The sequence below is a fragment of the Mustela putorius genome, unplaced genomic scaffold, assembly GCF_011764305.1.
Source record: "Mustela putorius furo isolate JIRA1106 unplaced genomic scaffold, ASM1176430v1.1 tig00003853_pilon_pilon_pilon, whole genome shotgun sequence".
Taxonomy (NCBI): domain Eukaryota; kingdom Metazoa; phylum Chordata; class Mammalia; order Carnivora; family Mustelidae; genus Mustela; species Mustela putorius.
This window is the reverse complement of record NW_025422005.1, coordinates 44,800,182-44,812,166: the sequence shown is the minus strand read 5'-3', so window position 1 is coordinate 44,812,166 and position 11,985 is coordinate 44,800,182. Positions and strand designations below refer to the sequence as shown.

The following is an 11,985-nucleotide window of genomic DNA, read 5'->3' as shown; positions in this document are numbered from 1 at the left end:
TTCAGAGCGGTATGGTTAAAATAAGATCATTGCTAATTGCCAGGAAACACTTGCTCAAATTTAAATGTTCTTATTTCTTACTTTCCATTGCCAAAAGATACTATTCTTAAGAATGATGCAATCATTCAAAGATTCACCCAGCCAATATTTCATGCAACTCTTTCAGTTGCCTAACATTAATTATGCCTTTACTATGTCAGAGACTGACAAACTTTCTCTATAATGGGCCAGATAGTAAATATTTTAGAATCGTGGGCCATACAGTCTTTGTTGCAACTATTCAACTCTGACATTGTAGTATGAAAGTAGCCATAGATGGTAGACAAATGACTAAAAGAATTGTTTCACAAAACTTTATTTACAAAAACAATTGGTAAGCCAGATTTGGGCCACAGGTTATAGTTTGCCAACCCACATACTGTAGGCCAAAGATGGGATTAGGTCTTGGAGACAAAGATCTCAAGATGCTCACACACAGTACTGTAAATGAGATGAAGTTGGTTGGCACTCTGTGCGTTGTCTCCACAGAGTTTAGTGGTGCTGCAGAAGGAAGAACAGTCTCTTCAGGTGTGAAGAGATGGGAGGGGAGGAGGAGAAGGGGTGAACGTTTAATGTGGACTGTGAGAAACTAGGGCATGAGGTGGGTTTCTGGGGACATGGCATGCTAAGGAGTTTGGATTTATTCTCTGAGCCATGGAGAAGCATATTAGTGGATGGACATAAAGCATGTGGGCTTTGGTTTAATTGCTGATTTGCCCATGTAGTAAGTAGCTTCACAGTATTGTTTTTTCCTTCTGAAATTGTGAATATCCGTATTTCGTTCATTGGGTTGCTGTGAGGCTACGATGTCACAATGAATGTAAAGAATTTACCAGGATGCCAGACATAGCAAGTGCTCAGTAAATGGTAGGAATACACTGATAGGTTTTTTGTTTTTACTTTGACATGATGAATGTGTAGGAAGGATCTAATACTGGAGGCAGGAAAACCAATCAGGAGATGATGACAGCAATCCATAAGAGAGACACTGAAAGTCTGAACTCAGTCAGAGGCAGAGGAGATGAAGAGGAGACACAAAGAGCTCGAGGGCTCCTTTGCTATTAGAGTGTAGGAAAGAGAAGTCAGCAATATATCCAGAATTTTAGGTATCTAAGCACACATTTACTAAGTTAAGGGACACAGGAGGAAAGCCTGTTTGGGGGAAGGTATTAAATTCCTTTCTGGGCACATCAATTAAGTAGAAATTAAGTAGTCAAACCTCAGGTTGGAATTTCATAATTGGAAATAATCCTCAATAAAAGAATCATCACCATGAAACCCTGGAGCAGATGAAATTATTCAGGAAGTATTAATAGCTAAAAAAAATCAAATTGGGAAAATCAGCATTTTAGTAGAGACAGATAGGAAGAATCTAGTATGTAAATATATCTCCAAGAAGGAAATATCTAAGTGTGCATATATATATCAGCAGGAAGGAAATGTCAGAGTGGGTCAGGGAGCTCCATAAGGAGTCACATCTCAAGAGCCAGTAAAGGGAGAGTTAGAAGGAAAAGACAGAGCATTATCGAGATGTCACAAGGCAGTCAACCAAACCAATGACTGAGAAACACTGGCAGTCTGGCAATTTGCTGGTAGGCAGTGACTGGTAACTTCAACCAAGATGGATTTAGCAGAATAGAGAATGGCTGTGGAGTATGGTAGAGTACTCCTTGAGAGAATTTGTGAAAAGAAAGGGACACGGGCACACGTGCTAAAAGAAAATACGGGAGCAACTTTCTTTTAACGTTTTAGAAATTAAATATCCAGGAGAGAAAACATTTCTGGAGGAGTGAGGTGAAGATCAGCTGGGGCAAGAGATGGAGGACTTTCCCTGGCATGGGAGAAAGATGTCTGTTGGTCTAGCACAGGATCCCTAAGCCAGACTTAGAACTAGATATTTAGGGGTGCCTGGGTGGCTCAGTGGGTTAAAGCCTCTGCCTTCAGCTCAGGTCATGATCCCAGAGTCCTGGGATCGAGCCCCGCATCCCGCATCGGGCTTTCTGCTCAGCGGGGAGCCTGCTTCCCCCTCTCTCTCTGCCTGCCTCTCTGCCTACTTGTGATCTCTGTCTGTCAAATAAATAAATAATTTTTTTTTTTAAAAGAAGTAAATGTTTAAGTGTGTGGTTTTGGAAGGAGAGGTTTCAAGTGCTTATCTGAGAGCCTCAGTTTTCCCACTGAAAAGTCAACCAGGTTATTTGCTACAAGACGGGGAGCAGCAATTAGAAAGGTGGCTTGACCAGAGTAAGATGTGGAATGTTTGCTCTGGCAGTAAGGCCCACTGAGCTTGGGGACCATAAATTCGGGGGTGGCAGCAGTCCATCTACTTGTGTCATTTCTTCCAACAGTGTTCAGCAACTTGGGAAGGAGAAGGGGAGAAGGCAGATGCTTACAGTGATATGAGGCTGAGGATCTCATTCCAGTGTGGTAGAAGAAGGAGACATTGAGAGCGTGAAGGCATTGGCTACGAAAAGATTATAGTGATGGACCATGTTGTTTCAGGCATTAGAAAGGAAGTAAAAGCAGGAGGAGGCTCATAGTGAAAATAAAAGGCCAAAGAACTAGAGGGTTGTGATGAGGTAAAAAATATGTGTAGTAGGCTTAAGGAAGGGAAAACTGGACTGATAGGAAGTGAGAGTCGGAGATTTGTATATTAGAGTCTAAGATGTCAGGGGTGGAACGTTTCCTTTTAATGATAAGCTCCAGGATGTAGCCATAAAACACACTAGTAAACGGGGACTCTGGAAGTTGGTTGGAAGTGATAGTAGTAACATATAGTCACATCTCTGATATTTAACAGATTGCAAAGCACTTTCAAAACCATTATCTCACTTGACCTCATCCTATGAGATGGATAAGGCAGAAATTATCTCAATTGTGATCTTAATTTTATACATGAAACAACTGATGCTTGAAGATATTAGGAATCTTACCAAGCTGGTTAAGTGATGGAAATTCCAAGTGGGATGAAATCACTGGCATCTGGACCAAAGGTGAGAAAAAAAATCCAGTTATTTTCCCCAATTCAGACACTTTGGTGCTATTTTTACACTGAAGGAATATTCTAGATGGGATCCGTTTCACTAAAAAACTACCTGGCCACAACCAAAGGAGAAGTTGGTGAACTCAGAGTCATGGAAGGGTTTTGTTTCCCCCAAACAAAATATTCTTTACCTGTTCTATCACATCCAGTAATTTCACAAGGATTGGGTGACCATGTTGTCGGATTCTGCTCATCAACAGCAGTGTTCCTGGAAGTCCTGCTTCTCGTTCAAGCTGGAGACTGCAGTCTCCCTGGAGCCCCTTTGGGCTCTTCGCCTGGGTGAAGACGGATGGAGATCAGATCCAGCAGCTGTGGGTGGAGGGGGTTCCAGGAAGCAGGCACCCAGCGAGGTAATTCATCCAAATTGCAAAACAGAGGAGGGATCTGGGGGAGCTGGATGCGACCCAAACAGGGTAAGGGGGAGCGATGCCCTTCCATTTCCAGCTCAGATTTCTCCTCTGCCTCCTTTGCTTCGTGCTGGCCTATTCCAGTCCCAAACTGGGTGTCGGGTTCCTTCACAATCCCTGATGATATTCTCATTCTTCAACCAGATCCCACATCATTGCCTATAAAAGTTATTAACTCCCACCCAATCCCTGCCGTTTCACTTTCTGTTCATCAGGAAATACTGCATGAGCCAAACCACAGTGGGGTTGAGAAGGACCAAACTGGAGTCTACTTTATTTCTGCCACTTTTTTTGCTCTGTGACTTTGTGTATATCATTTTCTTTCCCTTGACCTCATCTTCCCATCTGTAGAATTAGTTGGTTGCACTACCCCCAATGGCAAATATGTCTCTTTATAAACACTGACTCTGGACAAGCTGGCCATGGCTTCTTGGATTCCTGTGTTAAGAAGGATTCTGAGGTATGCTAAGGTTCAGGGGAACTAGCGCTCCCCTGTGCCCTTAAGTTAGTGGTTCTCAAACTGTAGTATGCATCTTAGCTACCTAGAGAAGTTGTTAAAAAGTGCAGGGTCCCTCCCCCAGAGTTTCTGAATCAGTAGGCATGAGGTATGGCCCAAGAATTTGGATTTCCAGCAAGTTCCCAGGTGAAGTTAATGCTCTTGGTCCTGGGGCCACACTTTAGAACCACTACTGTAGTATTTCATTTCTTAGGGCCTAGTTTGGTTTTCTTGCAATGCTGCCTTCATCATTAGATAGTTGACACAAATGCACAGACATAGGGCCCCAGACTTCTTTAAGGGAGGCTAAAGGAGGTAAGAGAATTATTAAATAGAGCAAGTTGTACATCTGGTCTTTAAAAAAAAAACAGCCAAGCTATAAGCATGAAATTCTGTTTTTCTAGTTCATATTTAACTAGTATGGGGAGACAGAAAGAGTATGGGCTTTGGAATCAGATACACCAGAGTTTAAATTGTGGTTTGACCTTGGGCCATTTACCAAACTTTTCAGCTTTACTTTATGTAGTGAATTCACTATCTTTTTTGCTTTGCTCACTCTTCCGTTCCCAACACCTTACAGTCATCAGTCAAAACTCTCCTTTGAACGAATATGCAGTGATATGCTATAGATAAATCTATAGAGCTACAGAAATTATTTTCTCTTTTTGCCCCCTCAATGTGTAGTGAAAACCGGTTAATTTTAAATGAGCTTTAAAAAAATTTCATCTTTTGGTGAGTGCTGTGAGTTGGGTAAGACTGATGAATCACAGACCTGTACCCCTGAAACAAATAATACATTATATATTAATTTAAAATATTTCATCTTTAAGTGTGGAGGGCTGGACACTATACTGTATCACTCAGCTTAACACAGACTCAGTATTAATCAGCTTATCACAGACTCCACTTTCATTTAAAAAAAAAAAAATTCAGCTTTCTTTCCTCCAGGGACCCTAACCTTGCTCAGGAACCTCACCCTTATGCTTGGCAATGAGGAACGGGAGAGAGGGACTAACAGTGAACGTGATCTGTTTTACCTCTTCTGAGTAACTTAGTCTCTTTCTCACCCATGTTTAGTCTTCTAAAACTCTCTCTACCTTCCTCCTCTCTGGATGGCTCTGTAGGTATAGAGGCAGCGGTGTTATTCCACTGTGGCCGGGAAAGGACCCCTCACTGGTCCCTGTGGCTCAATGGCTGGTCTGCACTTGCCTCTGGAATGGTGGTCACTGAGATGGAAATTGTTTTGTCTCCCCTGGCCGTTTACCTTTGGCTGCTCAGATCAAGTCCTCTGTGGGCTTTGTGTCCTTTTCCTGTGACCCTGGAGCTCTCTTAAAACCCCCGTGTCTCCTCACCGGAGTAAGGGGAATTTCTGCCCTCCTGTTTGCAGTGTAGCTAGGTTACTTACTCCTCTCTACAATACAGCTACACCCAAAAGGTCAATGTGGTTTATTTGAAAGGACTCGGAAGTAAGTTCCAGAAGACCTGCATTCAGATCTTTTCATTACCTCTCTCCTAGCTGGGGGACTTTGAAGTCCTGCCTTAGCTCCCTGCACATCCATTTCATCTCTACTAAGAGGATTATAGAGTAGTATTAAAGAATGAGATGATACGTTGATTAAAAACTGTTACTTGTAATGATTGTTGGTAAGAGCAGAACCTGGTCCCCTTCTTTGGCAGATGTTTTTTGAGAAGTTACTGTGTGTATTAACTCTAGGGAAATAAAGGATATTAGGATACTGACTATATCCCTGCCTTTTTTATAGCCCTGGGGATGGGGTGGGGTCCTGACCCTCAAAAAGGTGCAGGGGATCATGGGATATGGAGCCCCGACCTGAGAGCCTGTTTTGCCTGCCGTGCTGCTTCAGCTCTCAGAGGCTCTGTGGCCTCGTATATTATGGGAATAATATCAGCATTGGGAGCGTGTGTATGTGTGTGCACGTGTGCGTAGACATAAAGATTATATGAAATGTAAGGTAAGGCATGTTGTTACTAGTAAGCAGAGAATCATGTAGGCGTTTAATTAGAATGCTAATTATCATAAATACATTTATCCTTTTCATGGAACCACAGTCATCTTAGAACTGGAAAAGGAGAAATCATCTTCAACCAAAACTCAAAGAAATTGCCTCAACTTTTAAAAGATGCACACGTAAAACCAAATATTTTTAGCTCTAGTTTTGAAAAACAAAACTCCCTAAGTTTAAGGACTCAGCAAGGGAGATCTGGAGTTGGGGGGAGGGCTCTTGATGTTCCTAAAATAGAGAATTTAATATGAGACGCCAGGAGTATAGAATTATCAACTTGTCAGATAGAACAGATGCCTCGTTTCACGCGGACTGCCTGGCGCCCCAATTCTTGACCATACTTCGCAAATGCTGTCTTTTAATGCCAAGCTACTCTATCCAGTTTTATGTGAGCCATGTAAATATGTAGCAGCAGTGTATTTGGTGGAGCACGTATGGTATTTAATCTTGGATACACACAGGATATTATCACCGTGGAACTAGGAACAAAGGTGAAGTCCCTGCTGAGCACATCTGAACCTTTAGGAGGTTTTCCAAGTTGGAGGACAGGGCTACTTAGGACTTCATAAGATCCAGTCCTATGCTCTCTGTGTGTTGTGTTGTGATCCCAGGATGAGATACAGTCCCAGCCAGGGGGCAGGGTGGGGGCTGGGCAGGGTAAGTGTAGTCCTTTCTTATGCAGATGAAAGGACAGGAGAAGCCGGGTCAGGGCCACCTACACTGGGCAACCACTGTGTTGTGCTGTTCCACCTACACTGGACACAGCTCTGCAGGATAGCTGTTACTGCTTCTGTTTTCCAGGTGGGAACTCACACGAAAGACTGAGGTGGCTCAGGGCCACACTCCTGACTCTGCAGAGTCAAGGTTCAAGGGCAACCAGAGAACACTGTAGGTGTATGGTGAATCATTACAACCTCACTGAAGCACTTTAGCAGTTAGTTACTAAGAGTGGCAGCCTTAACCTATTTGACACCTAAAACAGATCATTTAGTACCCCCATTGCCCCAAGGTGTCAAGATTGTTTTAATACAGTGAGAGATATGAAAAAAAAATACATACAATAGTGATGATGAGAACAGGCATGCAGACAATCAAAATTTTTTAAAAAATGAAATTTGGTATACATTAACTTGGTAGTAAAAAATAAAAATGAATATCTGAGTATACACAAAAATATTATACCTCTCAGCTTGTACCCTTTTAGCGTTTTAAATTTTAAATGCCAACAAAAACTCTAAGTGATTGCACAGAATGGTGAAATTGAAACTCAAATTTTGTGTTTTTGTCTTTATAACTACTGTACTATTATTGCTTATTATGAATCTGGAGTTTAAATGCATGGGCTGGACTCAGTGCGATTGAATCAATACCAGGAGGAAATTACACTTGAAACAAACACATGTAACTGAGTTTGGGGCTGTTGGGAGTCAACTGCTTTATGTACATTAGCTCAATTTAATCCTTAACCTAAGAAGATAGGCAATGCTATTATAATCACTCCCATATTATTGATGAGGGAGCCAAGGTCCAGAGAGTTCATATGACCATCCAAGGTCACAGGGCTAGTACTTAGATGGGACTGAGCTACTGGGGTGCGCACCAGGGTCAATTCTCTGAACTTCTCTGCCTTCATCCTCCCCTTTGTTACATGTGTCAACATACACCCTGCTGCCCGTCGCCCCCCACTGAAGCCATGGGGTGAAAACGTTGTGTTAGTGATGAAAACTCTCTAGATAAATTTCTGGGTTTGTTGTTTATTGATTTGGTTTGATTTTCTTTCCTATTTTACTTTTACTTAGAACCTGTGGAAGCTAAGGAAGATCAAAAACAGGGACTGGAGAAGATAAAAACTTACTCTTTCAGAAGAATCTGTTCCTTAATTAATTATGTAATTGATTAAGTAGCACTAATTCAATATATACTATCTGAGGCACTGTGCTAAAACCCTTGGAAGAAAGAGCTATCAGAAAGTATAGGACAGGATGACCATTTTATTTTGTTTTTTTATTATTTTAATTTCATTTTTGTGAGCATGCAGTACTATGTTAGTTCAGGTGTACAATATAGTGATTCAACAATTCTGTATATTACTCAGTGCTTATCATCATATGTGTACTCTTAATCCCCATCACCTGTTTCACCCATTCCCCCGCCCCACCTCCCCTCTGGTAATTGTCAATTTGTTCTCTATAGTTAAGAGTCTGTTTTGGGTTTTTTTCCCCTGTGTTCATTTGTTTTGTTTCTTAAATTCCACATATGAGTGAGATCATATGGTATTTATTTTTCGCTGACTTACTTCGCTTAGTATTATTCTCTCTAGATTTTATCCATGTTGTTGCAAATGGCAAGATTTCATTCTTTTTTTGTGTGGCTGAATAATATTCAGTTGTATGTACACACTATATCTGTACCCATCTATCTATTGATGGACACTAGGGTTGCCTCCATATTCTGGCTATTGGAAATAATGCTGCAATAAACATAGGAGTGCGTATATCCTTTTGAATTAGTGTTTTCATATTCTTTGAGTGAATATCCGGGAGTGGAATTACTGGGCCAAATAATAATTCTATATTCAGGTTTTTGAGGAGCCTCCATATTATTGTCCACAGTGGCTACACCAGTTTGCATTCCCACCAACAGTGCATGAGGGTTCCTTTTCTCTGTATTCTTGTGTTTTTTGTATTCTTGTGTTTTTGATATTAGCCATTCTGACAGGTGTGAGGTAATATCTCAGTGTAGCTGTGATTTATATTTCCCTGATGATGAGTGATGTTGATCTTTTCATGTGTACGTTGGCCACCTGTACACCTTTTTTTGGAGAAATGTCTTTTGCCCATTTTTTAATTGTGTTATTTGTGGGGGTTTTGCGTTGACTTTTATGAGCTTTTTATATATTTTGGATACTAACCCTTTAACAGATTACCATTTTAAAACACCCTCTGGTTAACTATGGACAGGGCTTTTGGTAACTGAAACTAAGTGAGGTGACACAGAGCTAGGTGAAAACTCCCGATACTGAAACTTAGATTAACAGTTAACTTTTGACCAGAAATTTAGAAGCAAATCAATTCACAACCCTAGGGCTAGATCTCTTTTGTTTTTCAGGCCACGGTTGTGGTTGGGGAAAGAGCAGTGGAAGGATTGCTGGTGGTAGTATCATATATCCTCCCAGAATAGGAAACGAGGGCTGGTAAGAGGCAACCTGGAGGCTGGGAGGTCCGGAGCTCTCTGTCTGTTCTATCAGGACCAGAGCATGAGAGTAGGAGAAGGTCCCAGTTCAGCTTCCTTTATAAAATAGCTGGCCTGGGAGCCACGAATTATTAATTTTCTCTTTAGATAATAAGTGGTTAAGAAGGTAATTCTACCAGCACTTAAGAGGTCAGAGAAAAGTGTTAAGGTCAATATATTTTTTCACTAAGCAATATCAGTTGAAATTCTGTTTGGGCTTTGAAGCACAGACATGTGTCCATGTTCTGATTCTACCACTCACCTTTCTGAGTCTTTTCTAAGTTTTTGTAATGTGGGAATAGTAATAATAATAGCATTACTCTCCTTGGGGGTTAGGAATATTAAATGTAAGGGTAACAATTACTATGCACGTCTACTGTCTTTTACCTGGAACCTTTAGGCCTAAGTTAGACATCAAACATTTTTAGAATTTTCATTATTATAAAATACACAAGGCTGGGTCTAAGAAACACCCCATAATGAGATACATTTTTTTTCCCCCAGAAGAAAATGTTTCAATTGTAGTTCTATTTGGAATATAGAAAGACAACAAATTGCCTCGCATAAATTTAGGATGGGCCTTGCTGCCAAATGAGTTTGCCGCTTGAAAACAAAACAAACTCTTCAATTTTTCAAAGCATTTTGAATTTCACAATTCGAAGGTGAGGCACTGTGGATTTAAGGTAGCAATGTCGAAGGCCAGGCATCTCCTGAGTATACCTTCTGTGCTGGTACTGGTAGCATCTGACATGGGTCACTGCAGGTTCGTGGTGCCTTGGTTTCTGGTCTCCCTGTTCCCCACCCCAGGGACTGGGGGTCCAGCCCCAGTCCTCCTGTGGAAAGTGTTTATTCCTTTGATGTGGCAGCGAGGCCAGGCCAAGGGGTTCAGACACTGAAGCTCCTGGGATTCCCACACCTTGGCCTAAGTGCGTCATGCCCTCTGCATGAGGCCCAGTGCACACTCTGCCAAGTAGATTCTCATGAAGTCTCTCATCCCTGGTTTCAGCAGTTAGCACCCAAAGCATAAGCTGTCCACAACTGACCTGTGGCCTTCAGTTATACCAGCATCACCTTACTTTTGCCTCCCTACTCATCTTTAACCTCCAATGAGAACAAATCAAGGTCCTTCTCAGACCGGTTCTTTTCCTATGATAGCATTCCCAGCCATCAGCAATGAGCCCAGGTATACTGAATGCATGAGTAAATATAAGTCATAATGCATATGAAGGGCTTGGTGCGGTGCCCAGCTAATACTGTGTACTCCAAAATGGAAGGGATTATTAACATATTCTTATTTTTAAATGAGTGCTAGAAATGTGTTTTTCACATTATATCCTTCATCTTCACTCTATAATTCCATAGAAATTTCTTATAATCATTGAGCACAAAGCAACTCTACATTTACTAATACTTATAAGCAAGACAGTAGGCCCAAGATGGAGTCACTTATGCTGAGCCCCATGTCAGCAAATCGAGACTTAATTAGTTCTACCTGTCCTAGAAATAGAGCCTTAAACCAGTCCATCAGGAATCACCTGATCAGAGGAGTTAGATAATCTGCCTGGTAGACCCCTGCCAGCCCCTAAAAGAAAGGAATCTTGCCATAATTAATCTGCTTTTTTGGCCTAATTCAACTTCCTTGTTCTTGCTCCCTCCTGCCTATAAAAACATTTCATTTTCTAGAGCTCCTTAGCTCCTCTCTGTCTGGTAGATTGGGCGCTGCCTGATTTATGAATCATTGAATAAAGCCAATGAGATCTTTACAATTTACTCAGCTAAATCAACAGTAAGAACTGGTATGTTCTTACTGTTATAACTTGTATGTTAGCTGACTTGAGGTATGCAAGTTACTATAAGAAGAAAACTATTTCCCTCCTGCATAGAGGAGAGCAAGGAGGATACCAAATAAATGGTTTAATGCTGCCCCATATAAACATATACATCTTTTTGTTGTTGAGGACATCTTACACTTTTTCCCCATAATTTAAAAACTCACATTAAATGATTAAGTTTTCAAAGAAACATATTATTGGAAAATACTGAGAAACCAGCTATTCCTAGATCTCTTCATTCACCAAGCCCTTTTCCAAATAATCACCCATCCAGGTTCTCTCCATGAAATATCTCAGTGTTAATTATGCTTAAAAATCTCTATAACACAAATTTAACTAGGTTTGAAAAAGAGGCCAAACCTCAAAGAAATATGGTAAAATACATATTTTGTCTTTGGATAAATGGGTTTCACATAATTTATGATTTTTTTAATACTCTTCAAAAATTCTAAATTCAGTAAAATTAGCCTATAATGTATTGTAATCAGAAAATGTTAAAGTCTCTGTATTATATCTTAAATGTAATATATTATCACAATTTTATAAAAAAAGATATATGCTATAGAAACAGTCTGGAAGGAAATACTGCAAACTCTTAACAGAGGTTATCCCTGGATATTAAGACTTTGTGATATTTTCTGTTTTTCTGAATTTAATCTCTTCATTAGGTAAATCATTTTTACTTTAAAGTGAAATTTGTATAGGACACAGTTTTTGCCTTTCAGAAGCTTACAAAGATTCCTAGCACAAAGTTGATTGTGGTCTTATAAAATCTCAGGCTGGGAAAACATTTCACTAGAAGTCAAAAATACTTTGGAAAAAATCAAGTTTCCACTTTAAAAAATTATAGTGAGATAAACTGTCACTTGTCCTGCAAAGATAATTTTAGAGTGGAAAGTGATTCTGAAGCCAGGAA

General features: G+C 40.5%; 1 long non-coding RNA gene across 1 annotated transcript; it reads right to left on the bottom strand.

Annotated features, from left to right (window-relative positions):
* Nucleotides 1–339: 339 nt before the first annotated feature.
* On the bottom strand, nucleotides 340–5,348 carry LOC123387263. Its single transcript, XR_006601593.1, has 4 exons — nucleotides 5,247–5,348; nucleotides 3,211–3,354; nucleotides 2,970–3,018; nucleotides 340–540 (listed from the first exon to the last, which is right to left on the bottom strand). It is a non-coding gene; the product is annotated as an uncharacterized LOC123387263 (long non-coding RNA).
* Between the last annotated feature and the right edge of the window lie 6,637 nt (nucleotides 5,349–11,985).